This window comes from Typopeltis vanoorti, chromosome 24 (assembly GCF_054136105.1).
Source record: "Typopeltis vanoorti isolate ZY-2024b chromosome 24, IOZ_Tvanoo_1.0, whole genome shotgun sequence".
NCBI lineage: Eukaryota > Metazoa > Arthropoda > Arachnida > Uropygi > Thelyphonidae > Typopeltis > Typopeltis vanoorti.
Window position 1 is genome coordinate 30,501,524 of NC_143572.1, and position 23,390 is coordinate 30,524,913.

Genomic DNA, 23,390 nt, shown 5'->3' on the forward strand with positions numbered 1-23,390 from the left:
CTCTTGCTCAATATTAACGACACTGATTTTTTATATGAAAACCTATGCTGGAATCCTTCTTGAAATGAGATGAACATTTCTAAGAAATTTTTACTTAGAAGTGAATGTGCATAAAGTACTCGCCTCACAGCCAACTACTTTGGGCATAAATAATATATTTTTCATTTTTTACGTGGTTACATTCTATTATAGACGTGGTGAAAGTAGCGCACAAGGAGCAATTGCAAAATACCTGCATGGTTCTAAGACTCAGTGCTGGCCTGCAAGGATATTCTCCATTAAACCCAATAGAGAATATGAAGGGGAAAACAAATGCTATAGTTACGGCACTGGAGAGATAGAAAATAAAGTAACCTGGGTCAACAATAATATAATAATAACAATACATAGCTAAATGATTGGCTTAAATGGGAATGGCTAATTATTTCTTGTACTTGATGTTGTAGGAATTATAATGCATTTAGTTCTTAATATGCGCAGAATTCCAATATATCTATAATGTATCACAGGATGATTCACATAATGTCTTGTACATTACAGCATTTATACATGTTGTAGCTATGCCTTTTAATTGTGCAATTTGCTTACTATTAGCTAGAGTCAGAAGTGTTGTGTTCTGAGCATCGTTTTAATGGAGTTGGCGTCTGGTGACAAGAGGGTAGATATATTGTGAGACATTTGGTTTCGATGGGTTGGAAATGTGGATTTTTAATTTATTATTATTATTATTATTATTATTATTATTATTATTATTATTATTATTATTATTATTATTATTATTATTACTATAAATAGCACCTTCACGAAGTAAGGGACTCATCAAAAGTGTCTCCTTGTATGCTGTGCAATGTCTGATTATCTGTCATATGGCTCCTTGAAAACATCACCAGGACTCACTCACAATTCCACTGACAGCTCATTCCATTCACTCACCACACGCCATTAAAAGAACCTAGACCGTATATACTTCCTGTCCATACCGTTTCGTATATTCCAGACACGACCCTGTTTTTCCTGAAGAGTTGCAAAATTAATTTTCCCTGTTATCTATAATAAGATCCCCTTACTAGCTTGTTTCTCCTCATTCTATTTCTCAAACTTTGAAGTCTACATTCCATCAGCTCGTCTTCACAATCGTTCTCTTCAAGATTATAGTTATCCGATGTGATTCCATAATGACTTTATTAGTACTGCCTCTAAACTTTAACCCCACTGCCCGACATTATGTCCACGTCTCTAGCTTCCTCAGCTACTTGAAGAAAATGTTATTAGTATAGTAGACAGTGGACAATGTCTTCTTCCAAAATTCATAACCTACTTAGAAACATTAAGCTGATATTCTTTAATATCTGTGCGTAGAATCAATCAGTTCAATTCATTATCAGTTATATCAGTTGTATTCAGTATCAATTCTGTAGTAATTCAGTATCAGATCTGCCCATTATCATCGTATCCATATATACTCATTCCGCTTATAACTGAATGTTCACCTTCAAACCATTCCCACTGTCTTTCATATAAGAACTGAACTGTAGTACCGGACTGGTCACCCTTATTTTAGACTATATTTTTCTTATTTCAATGTATACAGTGCTTAAGTCATTAGGGACAGTCAAAATGACCCTCTCGTCTACATATTGGAAGATTTTGCCTTTTAATTGAAATTGGTTAATATCCTGCATGTATGTGTTAAACAGATTGTAGAGAACAGCGCTCCCTCCGCATCCAGCAGATTTCCAATAACTTTCTAATTTCCAATAACTGTGTGGTGAGAGAGAGAGAGAGAGAGAATTCTAAAGCAGCTTTGGCCTGATATGCGAATTTATCCTGTAGTGATGTTGTTCCTTTGTATACAAAGAATAATTTTCCTATTTATATTTTCCTATATATATTTTAAATCATAATTTTACTGAATTACAAAATTTCTAGTATATATATATATATATATATATATATATATATAGGAAATTATAAAGTATTGTTACCAGTCATAGATGTAAAAAGTGATTTTTACGGGACGTTGGTTGGTTGTTTCCTATAGTTTTCGGATGGAGTTAAGAGCGCTGTTAAAAAATATGTAAGCTGTTTGAAGAACGTGGTCTCGCATTCTTTAATTTTTTTAATTCTTGCATCTCGTTAATCAGATGCCAGATTTCTTTTATGTCGTTCTCAAGCATAGCACTGTAGCTTTGTAGAATTTAATGCACTCTGTAGCTATGTGTAGTCTACTACACTATGTTGACAAAAGTATTTGAACAATTAGCTGTAGTCAAAACATTTGTTTTAATTATATTTCTAGTATCGAATGGGATCACCTTTGGCTTTAATGACAGCAACTACCCTAAGGTGGGAGGCATGCTTTTACCCAATTTCTGATACGTTGCAACAGATATATTCTTCCATTCCTCTCGCAAAGCTACCTAATTGCTGATCAGGGTGGCTGTGGTTTGGAGTGAATTCGGTGTTCTAATTCGAACTCCTAGCTGTTCTGTCCAACATTTCAACGTTGTTCTGTGGAAACCACTCTCAGACAAGTAGGCAGTATTTCGTGGAATATTGTCGTGCTAAAACATGCAAGGGTCACTGCCGAAGTACTTTCACAGCGTCAGAAGAATGAAGTTGCAAAACCATCAGGCTTAATGGTTTTGCGCACGTCTGCCACGTCCGCCGAAGTACTTTCACAGCGTCAGAAGAATGACGTGCGCAAAACCATCAGGCTTAATGGTTTTGCGCACGTCCGCCAATGTACCAACCCACATCCATCTAAAACCCCCTCCCACAACATTACCGAGCCTCCACTAAACTTCATAGTAGGAATGATGCAGTCTTGCGAGAATCGTATCCCAGGAAATCTCCAGATATGGAAGCATCATTTGTTGCGTCACAGAGCCTTTTCCCAATCATCTACTGTCCAGGAACAGCATGAAAGACACTGTTCACACATCGCTTGTCGTTGAGGAGGTGATGCGTGGCTTTTCGCAGCAACTATGGCATGGTAACCTAAGGCAAGAAACTCTACCGACAGTGCTTGTGCTGACAGATGTTCCTGCAGCATTTTCCAGCTTAACGGTGGGGTCCGCCTCTGATGACGTGTGTAATGTTCGAATATTCCGAGGGAGAGCTCGTCCAAGTGTTTCCTGCTGTGGTAGAATCATCAACTTTCCATCTACAAATGACATAAGCAACAGTGGATTTGGATATAGTGAGACAGGTAGCAATGTCATTAACAGAAAAACCACTGATGTGACACCCAACTAATCCAACGTTGGAAGTCTGTCAGTTCAGTTGAACGTGGCATCTTGACCTCGAGTACAGTGCAAAATATTCAACATATCCCACCTTTTAATACTTAACTTAAAAAGACACTTCTTGAATATTTGCATGTCATAATTCATTTTACATATTATGAAAGCTGCAATATATATCTACCTGATGATGCCCGTATGTTTGTGTGATTAGTACTGGACGAAGTGAGTATATATTCTCAGGTATTATAGTTCTTAGTAGGTATAAGTAATATACTCAGTTTATATATTTTTTTAATATTCATAATATTTATATTTATCTCACCTATCGCAATCGAGTATTATACGGGCAAGTATTATTCTGGCAAGTTAAATATCGACAGGTTGAAATCCATCGATATTTAACTTGCCAGAAGATTTTCTTATTTGTCCGTATAATTATTACAGCGTTCTAATACATGTTTTCTGCATATTCGAATTTTCATTTTTTATTTTTTGTTTTACTCCTAAGTTTTTGTTTGCTAAATATTGCTAAATAGACTCAATGAGTGAAGGACAGGTATTATTATGGGAGATTTCAACTATGGTAACATTGATTGGAAAGAATTTAATTGTATGCAGTTAGTAAGGGATAACTACCTGAGATAGCATGTAATGGAATATACTAGAGGTTCGGGAGTGCCTCACCTAGTAATTGCATCTGATAAATTGACTATTATGAATATGACCATATTGCCACCAATTGGTGTGAGTGATCATAAGGTCTTGACCTGGGAAGTGGCTAAATGTGCGGAATTTTCAATTAAGACAGGGTACATGTGGATTTACCGGGCTGGTAAGTATGACAAGCTTAGGAGATTGCTTGGAGCAGTGCCATGGCATGTTAAACTGCAAGAACTGGATGTTCATAGTGCACGGGAAGTGGTTAAGGAGCGTTTGAGGGAGGTAATGGCTGACTGCATACCAAGAGTCCGGAGAGTAAATCAAGTAGGAGTTAAATGGATGAATAACACCATTAAGCTTGAGCTGCAAAAAAAAAAAGAAACAATTGTGGATGAAATTTAAGGAGAAAGGTGACCTGCAGGCACACGAACAGTACAAAGCACAAGCCAGAAGGGTAAGGAGTGTGGTAAGAAAAGCAAAAGTAGATTATGAAAGGAAATTAGCAATGCAAGCTAAAATAAATTCCAAACAGTTCTTTCGATTTGCTGCAAGTAAAAGAAGAAATGTATACGGCGAAATTATTCTAAGGAATGCCGATGGCAGGGAAGTAACTGAATCAACTGAAATAGTAGAATTACTAAGCAAACACTTTGCAAGAGTATATCATCCAGGCTGTGATAATGCAGGAATGAGAGAACGAATGGCTGATGCAGGAATTGAAGTGAATGAAATGGAGGTGAATAGTATATTACAGAACCTTAATATAAATATATCTGTGGGATTGGATGGTATACCAGCTCGAGTCTTACGTGAAGAGGGAAAGGAATTTTCAGTTCCCTTGACCATATTGTTTAATTTAAGTCTCAGCTCTGGGTTAGTCCCGAGGGGGTGGAAAGATGGGAAAATAATCCCATTGCATAAAGGAGGTTCCAAGACTGCTGTTACAAATTACCGACCGATCAGCATATCAGGAATCGTTGTCAAGGATTTTTGAGATATTAATCAAGAGCAATACAGGAATGGATAGATGAAAATGAGATACTGTATGCAGGGCATCATGGTTTTGTGAAAGGTAGATCATGCCTCAGTAACTTGCTCACGTTTTATAATACAGTGACGGCTGAACTGGATAAGGGTAAAGGGTTTACAGTGATACTACTGAACTTTACTAAGGCCTTTGGCAGGATACCACATGGAATTCTAATCAGTAAACTGTAGCACATGGGGATGGAGAGGTTGGTGAGATGGTTAGGAGGGTGGTTGATGAAGAGATATCAGTGAGTAGTTTATTCAAGAGTGGAGTCCAAAAGAAGGCCTGTTACTAGTGGTGTGCCTCAGGGTTCTGTTCTTGGACGACTGCTATTTAATTTTTCATTAGTGGTATAGGACAGGATCTGAGAGGAACTGTTTATTTATTTGCTGATGATGCAAAGTTGGGTAGAGCATGAATGCACATGATGTCAAAATTTTGCAGGATAATTTGGATAGATTGGCAGTCTGGGCTAATGAGAATGGATATCAGTTTAATGTAGCAAAGTATAAATTTATGCATTTTGGTGTGAAAAAGTTAGCAACAGTATATCACGTTGGTGGAACGGTACCACAGGAGATTGACGAAGCCAAAGATTTGGATGTGCTGGTGGATAGGGAGTTGAAGTTTAGGGGGGAACATAGCAAAAGTGGCTAAATCAGCTCATCAGATCACTTGGTGGTTACTGAAAAATACTTTGACCAGCAGAGATAAGCAAGTTGTTGTTCCTCTTTATCGAGCCTTAATAAAACCCCATCTTGACTACTGTGCCCTACTAGGCCCTTAGGTTTCTTCTTGATGGGGAGGAGGAAGAGAGGATCCAGAGGCAGGAGACCAAGATGAGAGTTGTTCTATGGAATGAACCTTACAACAACAGGTTGAAGATTTGTGGGTTACAGAATTTGGTTGATAGGCGGAAAAGGGTGATGTGATTGAGACATTCAAATTACTGACTAGTTTTGAGAAGAATACTTCAGAGGAAATATTTCAGAACAGGTCTGGTGATGGGAGAACTAGGGGCCATCCATGGAAACTGAGCAAGTGTGCAGTTAGGAAGGGTGTTAGAACTAGGTTTGTTACTTGGAGAGTGGTGAATGAGTAGAAACAGCTGCAACAGTTTGTTGTGGATGCCATGACTGTGAATGAGTTCAAAGCAAAGTATGATAGATACTATGCGAATGCCGAATAGTTTTTCTTGATATGATGTTTAGGGCCTCTCTCGATGAGTCTAAGGACACCTTGGAGCTGTTCACTTCAATCATAGCAAATTCCATATAACACTACTTATCAGATAATCAGATTTATCTGATTGAACAAAAAGGAAATTTTCAAAAATCTAGAGTAACAAAAGACCAGATTATTATTAATAAAATGATTCTAAGAAACTCAAAAAGACGAAAAACTAATTTAAACATGGCATGGATAAACTACAAGGAAGCATTCGATTCCCTCCCACACTCCTGGATCCTAAAATCACTAAAAATTATTTGGCATTAGCAAAAACATATGTTCCTTTCTGGCTACTGCTATGAAATCATGGAAAACAACATTAATAGTGAATAATGAACAATTTGGAGATATGGTTAAACGTGAAATTTTCCAAGGTGATTCCTTGTCACCATTGCTCTTCAACATTTCTTTGATACCTTTCTCTGTGATTCTGACGAAAACAAAACTTGGATATGAAATTCCTAAATGAAATATTAAAATTTCTCATCTGTTGTATATGGATGATTTGAAGCTATATAGAAATCGGCCCAGCAAATTGATTCTTTATTGAAGACAGTTCGTATTTTCAGTCAGGACATCGTAATGGAATTTGGTTTAGATAAATGCGTAATTTTATCTATTAAACGAGGTACAATTAATGACACTAGCAATTTTAATTTTGAACAAGAGAAATATATAAAAGCAATTTCAGCTGACGAACACTATAAATACCTAGGAATAATAGAACCCAATGATATTCTCCACTCGAAAGTTAAACAACAGGCAGCATCAGAATACGTTAAAAGAGCTAGAGATATTCTGAAAACAAAACTGAATGGATTAAACCCAATTAGAGCAATGAATTCTTGGGATATACCAGTGATCCGATACACAGCTGGCATAATAAATTGGACAAAAGAAAGCCTGGACAAACTAGACCGCAAAACTAGAAAACTAATGACTATGCATCATGCATTACATCCACGAAATGATGTTGACCGGTTGTACCTACCGAGGAGAATAGGTGGATGGGGTCTGTCTGCTGCAAGTGAGAGAGACTGTTGAAGAAAAATAAGGTTAAGAAATTACATCGACAATAGCTCTGAGCCAATGCTTCAAGCAATTACACAACAGGGCCTTATAAAAGCAACAGGAAACAAATCCGATTACAAAAAGGAACAAAAAAATATCCGATATGTGCGCTGAACAAATAAACCCTTGCATGGCCAATTTTTTCGAGATACTGAGGACAAAATTGACGTGAACAAGACATGGCAATGGCTGCATCAGGAATACATTAAAAAAGAAAAAGAAGGATTTATTCTAGCACATCTAGAACAGGCATTACAAACTAATGCAATCAAAGCAAAATTTTTCAACATCAATAATAACAGCAAATGCAGATTATGCGATCAGAAAGATGAGACTGTAGCACATCTAATCAGTGCCTGCAGCAAAATAGCTCAAACTGACTATAAATACCGCCATGATAAAACGCCCAAAATAATTCATTGGTATGTATGCAACCAATATGGCTTCCCTACGTCTGATAATTGGTGGCAGCATAAAATAGAGATGTATTGGAAAACGAAACAGCAAAAATTCTCTGGGACTTTAGAATACAAACTGATCGGCATTTGGAATACAATCGACCTGACATCACAATTGTCGAACATCGACAGGTTTGGATAATCGATATTGCAGTACCCAGTGATAACAACATTAACAACAAAGAACTGGAGAAAAATTACTAAATATCGAGATCTGGCATTCGAAGTTGGCCGGCTATGGCTTAAACACACCGAAGTCATCTTATTAGTTATCGGTGCACTTGATACTACTTCAAAGAAGCTGTCCTACTATTTACAGCAATTAAAAATCAATGAAGTGGCCCCATATGACCTACAAAAAACAGCATTACTTGGAATAGTCCAAATTTTACGACGCTACCTGACGGACTACTCTTAGATTTTTGGGTAGAATCTGAATTGTTCTGAATCACCAGTCAAATTTTTATTTATATGATATCTTGTTTTGACTGTGTATAATTTATGTGAATAAAATAATAATAATAATTATAATAATAACAATAATAATAAATGTTATTAGTCTGTATCTCATTCTCTTTGTTTACGGTGATTTTTTTTTATAAAAAACTTGGTATTTCATACCCAGATACTTCCTTGTTGTTTGTGTGAATATGTTTAATACTCATCGATCTTGGGAAAAATAATAGGAATGTTTATTCCCCAAAAAACATTTTTATTTATTGTTTCTTCTTTCAAACTCTGAAATTCAGTTTTGATGGTTAAATATTAACTTCCATCGTGAACTGTTACCGAATTAGTTTTCTAAATGAGGTTAGTAATGCATGTTTTTATGTTTTTCAGCCAACTGAAGTTAATCGCTACGTTATCAGGAAGTGACGCCACTGTTACTCTTGATACCAGACCATAGAAAGCTCTATAATAGATAACGCTCTAAATAGAAGGTACACCAACTTTCCGCCATATTGGCTCCTGAGTGATACTCGTTCGAGCGCTTGATTTTTTCCACTTTATAGCGAAATGGGAGGTTGTTCTGCTCCAAATTGTACAAACATGCATTCTAAAGGATTCAGTCTCTATCGATGAAAATTAAGCCAGCAATAGGGAATTATTAATACTGTTAAATAAAAAATAACTTCAATTTTGCCAAGAATTGTTTAACACGTTCGCTGCCAACTGTCGATTACCGGCGGCTACGAGATTACTCGTACTGACCTTGAAGAAGTAAAAGTGCTTGGTGTGCGGTAACAAAGTATGCCCGAGGAGCGTGGCAGCGAACGTGTTAAATATTATTATTATTGTTGTTGTTGTATATTTTTGATATTTCAGAGAAATATACAAAAAAGCAACAAAGCCTACACAAACGATGCGACAAACAGACAACCCAAGGATAAATGACGACATACTAAATACTATTATTGTAAAAGAAAATCTATGGAAAAAAACTTAAAAAGTCACCCAGTAACACACATTTACAAACCTTATACAAAAACACAAGAAATCAACTAACAACAAAAATTCGTAGGGCAAAAAGACACTACTATTTCCAAAAATTCATGAAATATAACGACAACTAAGCAAACATAGGCTACACTCAACGAATTAGTAACTCGAAAAAAGAAAACTTCAGCACAAGATTTTATTGCAAAAAGCTTCGGTCAGGACACAAACCAAGAGGAACTAGCAGACTCATTCAACCATGCTTTCACAAACAACATCACACAACTCAAAAAATACAAACTACCAACGATCAACAAAAAACTACCGACACAAAGTCAACAACAAACAATGTATTTTCCACCCGTAACAAAACGGGAACTGAAAGAAGCACTCCTACAACTAAAATTAAAGACCACTCCAGGAATAGACAAAATAAGACTCACAGACCTTATAGCACACTTTGAACAAATAAATCCAATTCTTTTGAAGCTCGTGAACATAATATTCGACACATGCATTATTCCGCAACAATTAAAAACTGCAGTAATTACGCCAATATACAAACACGGCAAAAGAAACGATACTCAGAACTACAGACTGATAGCTACCCTACCATTCATTTGAAAAATTCTAGAAAAAATAACATACACACCAGAATACAGAATTATTTACAGAAGTGCAACATCATCTCACAAAAACAACACAGCTTTCAGAAAACAAAAAGCGCCATCACTTTATTAAAAGACATCGCCGATACAATAAACAAAGAACTCGAAAAAAAACAAGTACACCCGCCTTATACTACTTGACTTAACCAAAGCATTTGATACACTTGAACGTGACGTACTACTCACCAAACTATACTCAATAGGTACAAGAGGAACACTGCATACCTGGTTCAGGAACTACCTCTCAAACAGAACACAAATAACAAAAATAAGTACTTGTCACAATCGGAATATACAAATGAAACACAGTGTACCTCAAGGTGCCATATTATCACCCACTCTATTCAACATATACATTAACGATGTTCATAACATATCCATAAGAAGTCAAATATTTCAGTACGCAGATGACACTGCACTACTAGTAATCTACACAGACATCAATACGGCTATCTGAAAGCACAACAAGACCTAAATGAAATCACAACATACTTCCACCAAAACGCAATTCTAATCAACGGCACCAAAACACAGCTGTTGATAATACACAACCCAAGAATCATACTCCCCGCATCGCTATCGATGCACTGTCACACATACCGCTGCATTAACAGGAAAAATACCCGCCAATGTTCCGAATTCAAACCTGTAACACATGCAAAATACCTCGGTTCCTATATAGATTGTCGCCTTAAATGGACAAAACATGTAGAATACCTACATACCGAACTCTGGGCCATCGCAGCAAAACTCTTCCAAGTAAAAGACATTATTCCATCCAACATAAAAAAACTCCTATATCACAGCATCTGCGAATCCCTACTGAGATACGGAATAACTGTCTATGCAAACACATCAAACAGCCACCTAACAAAATTAGAAACATTACTCAGTAAAATCGTGTCAACGGTGATCTGGACACCTTAAACGCTACAACCAATATCCGACAAGCACATGGCGATACACAGAATTCTGAACATTAAAAACCTGAAATACTACTTGACATTAACAAGGAATTACTTTAAAATCACCTATCGAAACAACAGAGACACATATCGTATAACACGACCCACAACAGCTCTCTACATTCCTCCACCCTTCAACAAATCATAAGGTTCTTTTGTGAGATCACATCAGATACCCACGCAACAACAACCAACCAAGAAATTTAAAACACATAGATAATTACAGAACATTAAAACACTAACTCTGGAAAATATACCAACAAAGTTAAGAAACCATTAACACTAATATACACATCACAAATCACCAGCATCCAATGCCAACACTCCATACAAAAACAGTAGCAACAACATAAATAGTGAAGCCTAAATCCTACTCTCTTCACAAAAGCTAACCCAAGCTTCGAGGTAGGTGGGATTAACACGTCTCACTCAACCACACATAATCCTTATAACCAAAGAAGCAGATTATATAATAAAACAGTTAGTAAAGTATACAACAATAAAGAAGATACTGATTATTATGTGATAATATCATTAATAGAATACTCTTATGTAACATGTAAGAATAATGTATTAAATTATTCTTATAATTAAAAAATTATATAAACAAAAAAATTATTATACAAAAAATTCTGAATAATCTTCATTGTTAACATTAGAAGAACATGTGTTGTAAATACATAATATAGAGGGCAAAAAAATACTATTGAAAATTTCAGTTGAAATTAATGTAGAAAATACAGCACTTAGAGCTGAATTCTGTAAAATTAAAAGTTGCAATGTCACTCAAGATGTCTATTGCATGTGTAAATATTTTAGCAATCAATAAAAAATATTATCATTATAAAAAAAAAATTAAAAAAAGCAGTGCTTTTTTTCTGGCGGTACGCAACGGTACGCAGTACCGGCACCTTTTTTCTAAAGTTTTAAACATTTGCGATTTATTGACAGCAAAATGTATTATGAATATTCCGGTAGACGGCACTGTGTTCACGAATTGAATTTTCAGTTTTGATTACCCTGCTTTCCTATTTCATCGTACGCAACTGGAAACAGAAGTTGTGTTCACTTCCGATTGCTACCAATATCAGTTTGAGTTCTATATTCACTCTGCAGTGTTCACGTGACAGGCAGGTGTTCACGTGAGTTTTGAATTAATATAAGTTAAATCAGTGCAATCATTGTTCAACATGAGTAAAATAAATAGTTACTTTATGCCAATGAGTAAAAAAAGGAAGGCTGAAGAAGCAGAAATTGTTGAATCTACTTGTGATCCTGTAAAACAGAAAACTACCACCGAAAATACTCTTGGTGAAGAGGATCACGAAACCAAGACCGAAGATCCACGTGGTCAAAAGGAAGCAGATTCTGATAGTGACTGGCCCGAATGTTGGAGTTTTTGCAGAAAAATGACTTCTGCGAGAGAAACGAGTGGTGTATGTCAAGAATAAAATGTTGGGCTGTAAAGTGTGTCGTGATGTCGGAAGTCTTGCCCTCGATAAACACCTGGGAACGAAAATTTCAGAGGAGTGGGCAAATGATAAAATCAGTCATTTTGGAGAATCTCGAAAATAACAGTTAAGTCATTAAGAAAAAAGATTTACGATCATGAGGAGAGCGAAGCACACAAAGCGTGCCAAAAAATAAAATTTGAAGCAAAAAACGAAACATTAGAGAAAGTTTTCCTAAATTCTTAGTCTCATAATAAAGACGTAACAGGAAAAGTGTTTCGAACCGCTTACAAAGTTGCGAGGAGAAATCAATCATTTAATAACTTTGAAGAGGAAATAAATTTACAGCAACTTAATGGCATAGACATGGGATATATTCTTCATTCTGCAAATGCTTGCATTAACATTGTGAGCCATATCGCAAATGAAATGAGAAAAACTTTAATAGACAATATAGTGAACTCCAAGAACAAAATATCGTTACTTATTGATGAATCGACAACTGTGAGTAACACAACAACATTGATTGTTATTGTTTGTGTAGTTCTTCCTGACCTTTCGGCTCCTGTGAGTCTTTTCCAAGATTTGATCGAATTATCGGATGTAACTACTAGAGGAATTGTAAACTCTTTAATTAGTCATCTTGGGTGTTTAGGATTATCTGAAAGTTAATTAAAGGAGTATATTTTATCTGTAACTTGTGATGGCAGAGCCATGTTGTTTGGTGTGCGTAATGGTGTAAGGGGGTTAATGCAAGAGAAGTTTCCTAGTGTTATTTTCTGGCATTTTTCTAACCATCTCCCCTTTAATTGTCTGTTAGTGACACAGTGAACAATGCTGCAGGAGTGAATCGCTTTAAGAGTTTCATGACAAACTTTATGTGACTTATCATGTTTCACTTACGAATGCTAGGGAACTACAGGAATGTGCAGCGACTCTAGAACTTCAGTTTCTTAAAATTGGTAGAATTTTAAGCACTCGCTGGGTTGCATCTAGCTTTCGCACTGTTTCTGCAGTGTGGCAAGACTTTGAAGCCCTCGTCAATCACTTTCTGAAGGCAAAAGAAGACAGCGTAAGAAGCAAAACAGATCGCTTTCTTTATGAAGGCCTTTGAAGAAAAATAACGTCATGCGAGTTTGTTCTTGATTTGAGCCTTATGTGTGATGTTCTCCAAGAACTTAGTGAACTAACTCTAGATTTACAAGAGAGAAATATTGACTTGCACAAAGCAGACAGGAAGATAAAGAATACAATTCAACTTTTTGAAGAAAGAATTGAAAATACTCGTCCGTACTACAGTATTCCTCTTCAAAGTCAGAAGAACATGAAGTTCAAAGGGATTGGGCTCCACAAAAATGAAAGACACAGTCCTGCAATAAGTTCATCTGCTTTCTATAAAAGTCTGAAAGAAGCTGTTGGAAAGCGTTTGCTTGAAGGGGATGATGCTGATTTTTTCCTGAATGTGCTAAGATTTTAGATTCCAAGTATTGGCCAAAAAATCCTGGGAAGCATCTCACATTTGGTGAAGCTGAAATTAAAGAGTTAGCACGCAAATTTCGCTTGAATGAAAGAGAACCATTTCGTGGTTTCCATGAATATCTTCAAGAAAATAAAGTCCGGGACATACTACTTCTCCTAAAGTACACTTTGGGCACAATTACAATATCTTCCAGTGAATGTGAAAGGGGTTTCTCTCAGGTGAATCTTCTAGTAACTTCATCCAGATCATCTCTGCTTGTGCGGACAACTTCCGCACTGATGTTCATCAAGATAGTAGGGCCTCCTCTCACTCAGTTCAACCCTAGCAAATATGTGGACTCATGGCTGCTCGAGGTCGTCATTCTGCAGTTGATACCAAAAGCAAGAAGAGATCTAGAGAAGACGAGGGTATATCGGAGGATATGTTAAAAGTGGGGACGTTGCTGTAATAACATCTTCATGGTGAATACTGGCACCTTTTTTTCCCGAAAAGCACTGATTATTATTATCATTATTCGTGACACCGCCAAGGAGTCTGAAGACTCATCGCGGGAGGATACCTACTGTACTCCGTCTCCACCACTACCGAACCTCTACTACCAATCAACTACACCAGCGCCATCTACCGCCACCACCACCACCACAACACAAGTATTTTTTGTCTGTAAATTGCGTGTATTCCGAAGGGATGATTTGTCTGTATACGGGATGAAAAACCCGAGTTTCAGGGAGAACAAACCTTTTGCCCCGTATGAGATCGGCTAACTCACCTTCATAACGATTTACATCTCATAAATTATTCGTACTTTTCATATATAGTCTTTTCTTTACGATTCCATGAAAAATGAATGCTTATGAACGTTATACAGCTACTTCTACTGATAAATGATACGAGCTTTAACTTACAAAACTAGAAGAAGAATGGCGCGTGTAAGCGTACCTTCTATTTAGAGCCTTAATAATAGGCCTTGGAGTAAAAGATGTCATTATGAAGTTTTCGCATTCGCTGCACTACGTGTATGATGCCGTAAACTCAATGCCACACTATTCCAAGGTTATTTCCGTCTAGTTTCTGCCATATTTGCCTCAGGGTAACCACTACACGACCACAGATATGTCCTTAAAAGACGTCTTCATAGATGTATGTCAACTTGTTCGTGCTGTACATTCTGCTATGGCGCTGGAGGCAGTGTTCCACCTATAGTTTCGATCAGTTATCTGACATGTCGTAACTTCTCAAAGAAAGGGATCGACACTGGCTCTCTTCGTAACTATTGGTGGGATAAACATACTCGTATATTGGTCTCTTTTTTCTCCTTTTTTATTTTTTTTTAACTGAAAAAAAATCTGAGGACGAGTCCTATGATTTTATTTAGAAGCATTTTAAATATTTCAGGTTATTGTTGTTCCAATTTTACGGAAGCGTTTGCTATATCTGAGAAAATTAAGCTCTCATTTGTGTTGTGGAGAATAATTGATTAACTTTACCAAATGTACAGACTGCTTTGGTTGAGTGAAAAGATGGGCTAATATTGTTATGGTCTTATGTTCAGAACGTTTTAATTAATGATCTATACGGATTAGCTCCTTGATAATTCCACTGTTATTTAATATTTCCATATACAGAGTTTTGTGTAAAGTAAATTTCTTTTTTTAAATGAAACAAACTTAAGCATAAATGGAAAAATAGACAAATGCCAAAATAAAGTTATTTAGGACACCCACTTATTATTTTTATTATTATTTTGGGGGAAGGAGATGGTGTGAATATGGACTATTCTATCATTTTCTCATTCTTCCAAGACGGTTTAAGTGCTTCTGATTGGGGGCTTTAAGCAATTTAATGCTGCCTATTTGCCATTCCTATGCTGCATCCGTCTAAGTATTTCATGTCTGTAGAACTGTGTGTTCAATGGGCCTGTCTGCATATTCCGAGGGACGAAAAACCGTGATAAAGGGTCCTCACATCGTAGACAGGATTCGAACGTGGGTTTTTCCAACCAAAGCGCTCATCTATAAACTGAGCTACGGAGGCTATTAGGGACTATTGCAATACAAAACGTTAAAGCATTGTATTTTGCTGTAATAAAATATAAGTGACATGATAGCTTCGAATAACATGGTTTGTATTCGCAAATGTCATCATACTTAATAAACAAAAATGCTGCATTTTTATGAAGTTGTTGCTTGCATGTCTATATTGCACTTCTACAGACAGGCCATGGCTTAGTTATGGCTGAGGAATATCCTCAGGTCGCCGACGGGAATCGAACCTACGACACTCCTTCCCCAGGCATATGGTTGCGAAGCGCAAAGCTACTAGGCTAACCGTGCGAATATCTCATTCCAATGACTGGGGAAGATAGAGATCTAGATCACATTAGATCTTGATAACTAATATCACTCTCACACTCTTAAAATCATTTTTAAACTGACCACAAACCTACTGACTGCTTTTCGACATGAGTTGAAGTTCTGAGATCATATTATCATATTGTGAAAGATTAAGTAGGTATCCATTCTCTCTCTCTCTCTCTCTCTCTCTCTCTCTCTCTCTCTCTCTCTCTCTCTCTCTTTCTAAAAAATCCACAATACCATGTTTTCCAAATGAACCCGCATAACTGATCCCACGCCTGTTAAGCAACCTATTGATATATGCAAATAATGTCTCCATCATGGTGAGTAAGAAATGAAAATAATCTATGAGGTACACAACCTGTACTCATTAGCCTCTAATACAAAACTAAGCTTTGCTAAAATTACTCTCTTGTGAGGTAAAGAGAAGTCTAACCTGACTCTCCAGATGATGAATCTGGTCAAATAAATGAAAACATTGGGCAACCTTGGCAGATTTCTATGTAGACTCGGCTGTACAAACTCTTTAGACAAGTGCTAGACGAATGGCTTATGACATGAGCAACTTCTCGAAGCGATTCCAGGTTCTAATCATCAGTCAGTGTGTTCTGGCTGTCCTTCAAATTGCAGCTCTGAAGACTTTTTGCTCATCATCCATTCAAAAAGCAATCAAACCTCGGCTCTGGAACAAAACTAACTGGGCAACCTAATTGGAATTGCGCAGGCCACTCGATAAGAAAGGTTAAGGAATAGCCCCTTGAAAACAAAATCATATCTTTTGAGATCTTCTTTCTCATTCAGTCACTTCAGACAAGCAACAACTTCCTATTTTTTTAATGTGGCTCCAAACCACAAAAGGTAATATACAAACCTATAGTGCATTTTTACCTGTGGTTTAAGTTCCTTTTGTCAACTTTATATATCTCTCTGTATTTTTTAAAATTTATTTATATATGATCCGGAACTCTGTTCTAGAGACCAAATATGGAACGTTTTCAAGCCACTTCAGGCTTTCAATAAGTGAGCGGTTGTTTCTCACTGGTAGATGAAATTCATCTCCCAATTAAAAGTTCCCACCTAAATGTACGAGTATTATGAAAGCATCTAGAGGATCAATATCCATAATCCTTCGAATGGATCTTGCTGCACTGTCACCCTCCAAGCGACGATGTTTCTACCGAAATGCCCTACAATAACGTTAGGAAAGTAAAGATCTCATCACACACACACACACACACACACACACACACACTGAGTGGGCCAACACCATAAACTATGCTTAGTGCACAATTGTTCTCAAACAGAAATGTAATAAGTCCTACAACTGGCCTCACATTATTATGATTACATGCAACTGGATGGGAATATATAATCATAGGATACTCTCGAGCCAGAACTTATAAAGTGCAATTTAAAATACTGACCACATACCCTAAGACAAAAAACCAATATCAAGAAGGGCAAGCGGCGTTTATAAAAGCCTTTTCCAATGTGACTATAATTCCAAGCATTTGAATTACTTCTGGGACCCTCTTTCAACCTGCATCACGTAAGGACTCACTGCCATTTCTTCTACCATCTTGAAGAAACTATACCCTACCTCACAACAGTGCATCCAACTTTATTTGCAAGTGCATCCTCACTTTCATCCTCTTCTGCACGCCTACATGACAAACTCGCTTTTAAATGGGATCTTCAGTACAAAAAAAAGTATAATAGAAAAGATTCAGATATAAAGTGAAGGCTCTGGCACAACACTTTGCCTAGTGAAATAAAACACCATAATTACCAACTGAGATAATCGGATTTTATCTCTTCGCCAACATCCTAGCTGCCATGGAAAACATTTTTCTTAATGCTTCTGCAAACAATGCGATTGTGACAGATGTCCATATGCGTTTGCCTTTTCCTTTTCACCGCAATAACAAACGAATTCTACAGATACCTCCTCCATACTAATAAGAATAGATACAGGACATGAACTTCCTCTTCTTTTGTGCCAAGGTCTGCATCTACAGTTCTTCCTTAAACGCACAAGATTCGTCTAAGATCTAAGAAATAACATCCATCAATCACCAAGACTGATCAACATCTCGTGTGTAGCTTATGTAATAAACTACAATGGAGATTGTATCTGTAAGATTATATCACAAGGAAAGAACTGTAGCTAAATTCAACAAGATCAACACTTAAAAATTCCCATTTATGCAATGGAGGTGAGATGACAGTGTAATTTATTTATATGAAACTAATCCTGAACTGTAATATTTCCTCGTTTCAAGAAAGACTTCTCTATTCTTTCCTTTTCATCATTTGCCTCTGTTATGTTTTAATCATAATTTTTCCTTATATAATCATAGTATATATTTTGCAATATGCAGATATTTTTGTTTCATTTTATTTAGATGTATATTATGCCAAGTTAATTAAAAAATATTCACCTAAATGTATCTATCTAGGATCTGCAGCTAGATGCAGATCCTAGAAGCTAGATGCACATTCCAGCTAGAAGCTGTTACTTCAATCCTTTTATGCATTTTCCATTTGAAAGAAAGCTCCAAGGTTTCCGCTTTTTTGTCTTATTATATTACGATATTATAAAAATATCGTAAGTACAGATATAAATGGAGCCATTTAAGCATTCTCTCTACGAGTTTCGTTACAATATTTCTACTGACAGACTGTCTAGAAGGGCATATTAGGAAATACCACCCCTTTTCAGCACACCCATAATAGAGAAATGAATGGTTTTAAAATTCTGTCATGACAGGCCAATAGCACAGAACAGCACTAGCTTAGCAGAATATCAACACAAGGAAAATATTGACAATCAGATACGTCTATCACTGAACCAGCTTAGGAACGTTACAGGAAGATAAAATTGAACCAACGCATAAATGTCATGAGCTTACAAGTGTTTGTCATAACAAAACACTTCTAGTGAGAAACCTCTACAACAACGCAAATCAATTAATGCATCGTCTATGAATAGTACACCCTGTAAAGAGAAAGCACTTGAAAGGGAAAGAATTAACGGAAAGCATAATATCCCACCGCGCATTAAAAATATTTATAAAATAACTCTCAGGCCGATTAAGTCTATTACTCCTCAACCCAGCAATCATGGTATCCACAAACAGTACCCTGAGCTCTTTGGCTTATATTCTCGTATCCCAGGGGAGAGATTGAAAAGTCTGATAATCACGTATATTTTAAGAACATATATTGAAATTATTTAAATCCATGTTTCATCAAATCGCAATAATTTGTCTTCACGAAAACATTTACAAAATTCTTCAGATTACCAATATCTACTACCAAAGCAGGATACCTTAGCAAAAATCGTAAACTTTAAACGCAGCACTTTTCTTCAGTTGAATTGGAAGATGTCATTACAAGTAACAACTTCATGATATATAATTGAATTTTTCTTTCTTTTTTTTTTACTTAAGTTGCAAATGCTACTCAAAAGACTATAAAAACTAAACACAGAACTTTTTAAAATCATTTTATACTCAGGCTAGTCAACGTTCCGCTGAGTCACTTACAGTGGGCGAAGAAATTCCTGTCCTACCTAAACATATTGTAAACATCCATGCCCACGACGGACTCCAATTCACAGACAAATTTTGTTTGATGGAGTGTAGCAAATTGAAACACTTATCAAATTGCAGCTCTGAAGACTTTTTGCTCATCATCCATTCAAAAAGCAATCAAACCTCGGCTCTGGAACAAAACTAACTGGGCAACCTAATTGGAATTGCGCAGGCCACTCGATAAGAAAGGTTAAGGATTAGCCCCTTCAAAACAAAATCATATCTTTCGAGATCTTCTTTCTCATTCAGTCACTTCAGACAAGCAACAACTTCCTATTTTTTTAATGTGGCTCCAAACCACAAAAGTAATATACAAACCTATAGTGCATTTTTACCTGTGGTTTAAGTTCCTTTAGTCAATTTTATATATCTCTTTGTATTTTTAAAAATTTATTTATATATGATTTGGAACTCTGTTCTAGAGACCAAATATGGAACGTTTTCAAGCCACTTCAGGTTTTCAATAAGTGAGCGGTTGTTTCTCACTGGTAGATGAAATTCATCTCCCAACTAAAAGTTCCCACCTAAATGTACGAGTATTATGAAAGCATCTAGAGGATCAATATCCATAATCATTCGAATGGATCTTGCTGCACTGTCACCCTCCAAGCGACGATGTTTCTACCGAAATGCCCTACAATAACGTTAGGAAAGTAAAGATCTCATCACACACACACACACACACACACACACACTGAGTGGGCCAACACCATAAACTATGCTTCGTGCACAATTGTTCTCAAACAGAAATGTAATAAGTCCTACAACTGGCCTCACATTATTATGATTACATGCAACTGGATGGGAATATATAATCATAGGATACTCTCGAGCCAGAACTTATAAAGTGCAATTTAAAATACTGACCACATACCCTAAGACAAAAAACCAATATCAAGAAGGTCAAGCGGCGTTTATAAAAGCCTTTTCTAATGTGACTATAATTCTAAGCAGTTGAATTACTTCTGGGACCCTCTTTCAACCTGCATCACGTAAGGACTCACTGCCATTTCTTCTACCATCTTGAAGAAACTATACCCTACCTCACAACAGTGCATCCAACTTTATTTGCAAGTGCATCCTCACTTTCATCCTCTTCTGCACGCCTACATGACAAACTCGCTTTTAAATGGGATCTTCAGTACAAAAAAAAGTATAATAGAAAAGATTCAGATATAAAGTGAAGGCTCTGGCACAACACTTTGCCTAGTGAAATAAAACTCCATAATTACCAACTGAGATAATCGGATTTTATCTCTTCGCCAACATCCTAGCTGCCATGGAAAACATTTTTCTTAATGCTTCCGCAAATAATGCGATTGTGAAAGATGTCCATATGCGTTTGCCTTTTCCTTTTCACCGCAATAACAAACGAATTCTACAGATATCTCCTCCATACTAATAAGAATAGATACAGGACATGAACTTCCTCTTCTTTTGTGCCAAGGCCGGCATCTACAGTTCTTCCTTAAGCGCGCAAGATTCGTCTAAGATCTAAGAAATAACATCCATCAATCACCAAGACTGATCAACATCTCGTGTGTAGCTTATGTAATAAACTACAATGGAGATTGTATCTGTAAGATTATATCACAAGGAAAGAACTGTAGCTAAATTCAACAAGATCAACACTTAAAAATTCCCATTTATGCAATGGAGGTGAGATGACAGTGTAATTTATTTATATGAAACTAATCCTGAACTGTAATATTTCCTCGTTTCAAGAAAGACTTCTCTATTCTTTCCTTTTCATCATTTGCCTCTGTTATGTTTTAATCATAATTTTTCCTTATATAATCATAGTATATATTTTGCAATATGCAGATATTTTTGTTTCATTTTATTTAGATGTATATTATGCCAAGTTAATTAAAAATATTCACCTAAATGTATCTATCTAGGATCTTCAGCTAGATGCAGATCCTAGAAGCTAGATGCAGATTCCAGCTAGAAGCTGTTACTTCAATCCTTTTATGCATTTTCCATTTGAAAGAAAGCGCCAAGGTTTCCGCTTTTTTGTCTTATTATATTACGATATTATAAAAATATCGTAAGTACAGATATAAATGGAGCCATTTAAGCATTCTCTCTAAGAGTTTCGTTACAATATTTCTACTGACAGACTGCCTAGAAGGGCATATTAGGAAGTACCACCCCTTTTCAGCACACCCATAATAGAGAAATGAATGGTTTTAAAATTCTGTCATGACAGGCCAATAGCACAGAACAGCACTAGCTTAGCAGAATATCAACACAAGGAAAATATTGACAATCAGATACGTCTATCACTGAACCAGCTTAGGAACGTTACAGGAAGATAAAATTAAACCAACGCATAAATGTCATGAGCTTACAAGTGTTTGTCATAACAAAACACTTCTAGTGAGAAACCTCTACAACAACGCAAATCAATCAATGCATCGTCTATGAATAGTACACCCTGTAAAGAGAAAGCACTTGAAAGGGAAAGAATTAACGGCAAGCATAATATCCCACCGCGCATTAAAAATATTTATAAAATAACTCTCAGGCCGATTAAGTCTATTACTCCTCAACCCAGCAATCATGGTATCCACAAACAGTACCCTGAGCTCTTTCGCTTATATTCTCGTGTACCAGGGGAGAGATAGAAAAGTCTGATAATCACGTATATTTTAAGAACATATATTGAAATTATTTAAATCCATGTTTCATCAAATCGCAATAATTTGTCTTCACGAAAACATTTACAAAATTCTTCAGATTACCAATATCTACTACCAAAGCAGGATACCTTAGCAAAAATCGTAAACTTTAAACGCAGCACTTTTCTTCAGTTGAATTGGAAGATGTCATTACAAGTAACAACTTCATGATATATAATTGAATTTTTCTTTCTTTTTTTTTTACTTAAGTTGCAAATGCTACTCAAAAGACTATAAAAACTAAACACAGAACTTTTTAAAATCATTTTATACTCAGGCTAGTCAACGTTCCGCTGAGTCACTTACAGTGGGCGAAGAAATTCCTGTCCTACCTAAACATGTTGTAAACATCCATGCCCACGACGGACTCCAATTCACAGACAAATTTTCTTTGATGGAGTGTAGCAAATTGAAACACTTAGCGTGGTTGGCATAACGTTTAAAGCATATACGAAAAACAGAAAGCACATCACACGTATAGGATCAGCATACAGCAAAGAGGTACATGTAACCTGTGGTGTACCGCCAGGAGCTGTCCTATCTCCCATTCTATTTAACATGTACACACACGACATAAGCTACCTTCCCCTAAAAAGTAAAATCTTCCAGTACGCAGACGACACGGCCATAGTATCCATTCACAACAATGCAAATATCGCTTACACAAATATGCAACACGACATCAATCAAATCACTAACTGGTTAACCGAAAACGGCATATATATATATAAACCCTGGAAAAACAAAGCTAATGGTATTCAAAACACCCCAAACCCTGCCCATAGAAACTAAATATCTTACTATCCGACATTCATCCTCCTATACACAAAGTGCAGAACCTAAAATCACAACCATCATACAGATGAAAACAACACGCTGTCTCGGACTTCACTTCGATGCTGATAAAAGTTGGAATAGCCATACAAATTACCTACATACCAAGCTTAGGATAATAGCAAGCAAACTATACAGATTAAAAGACATTCGCCCAACCCACATAAAAATACTAATCAATAAAGCATTATGTGAAAATTTAAGATATGCAATCACATCATACG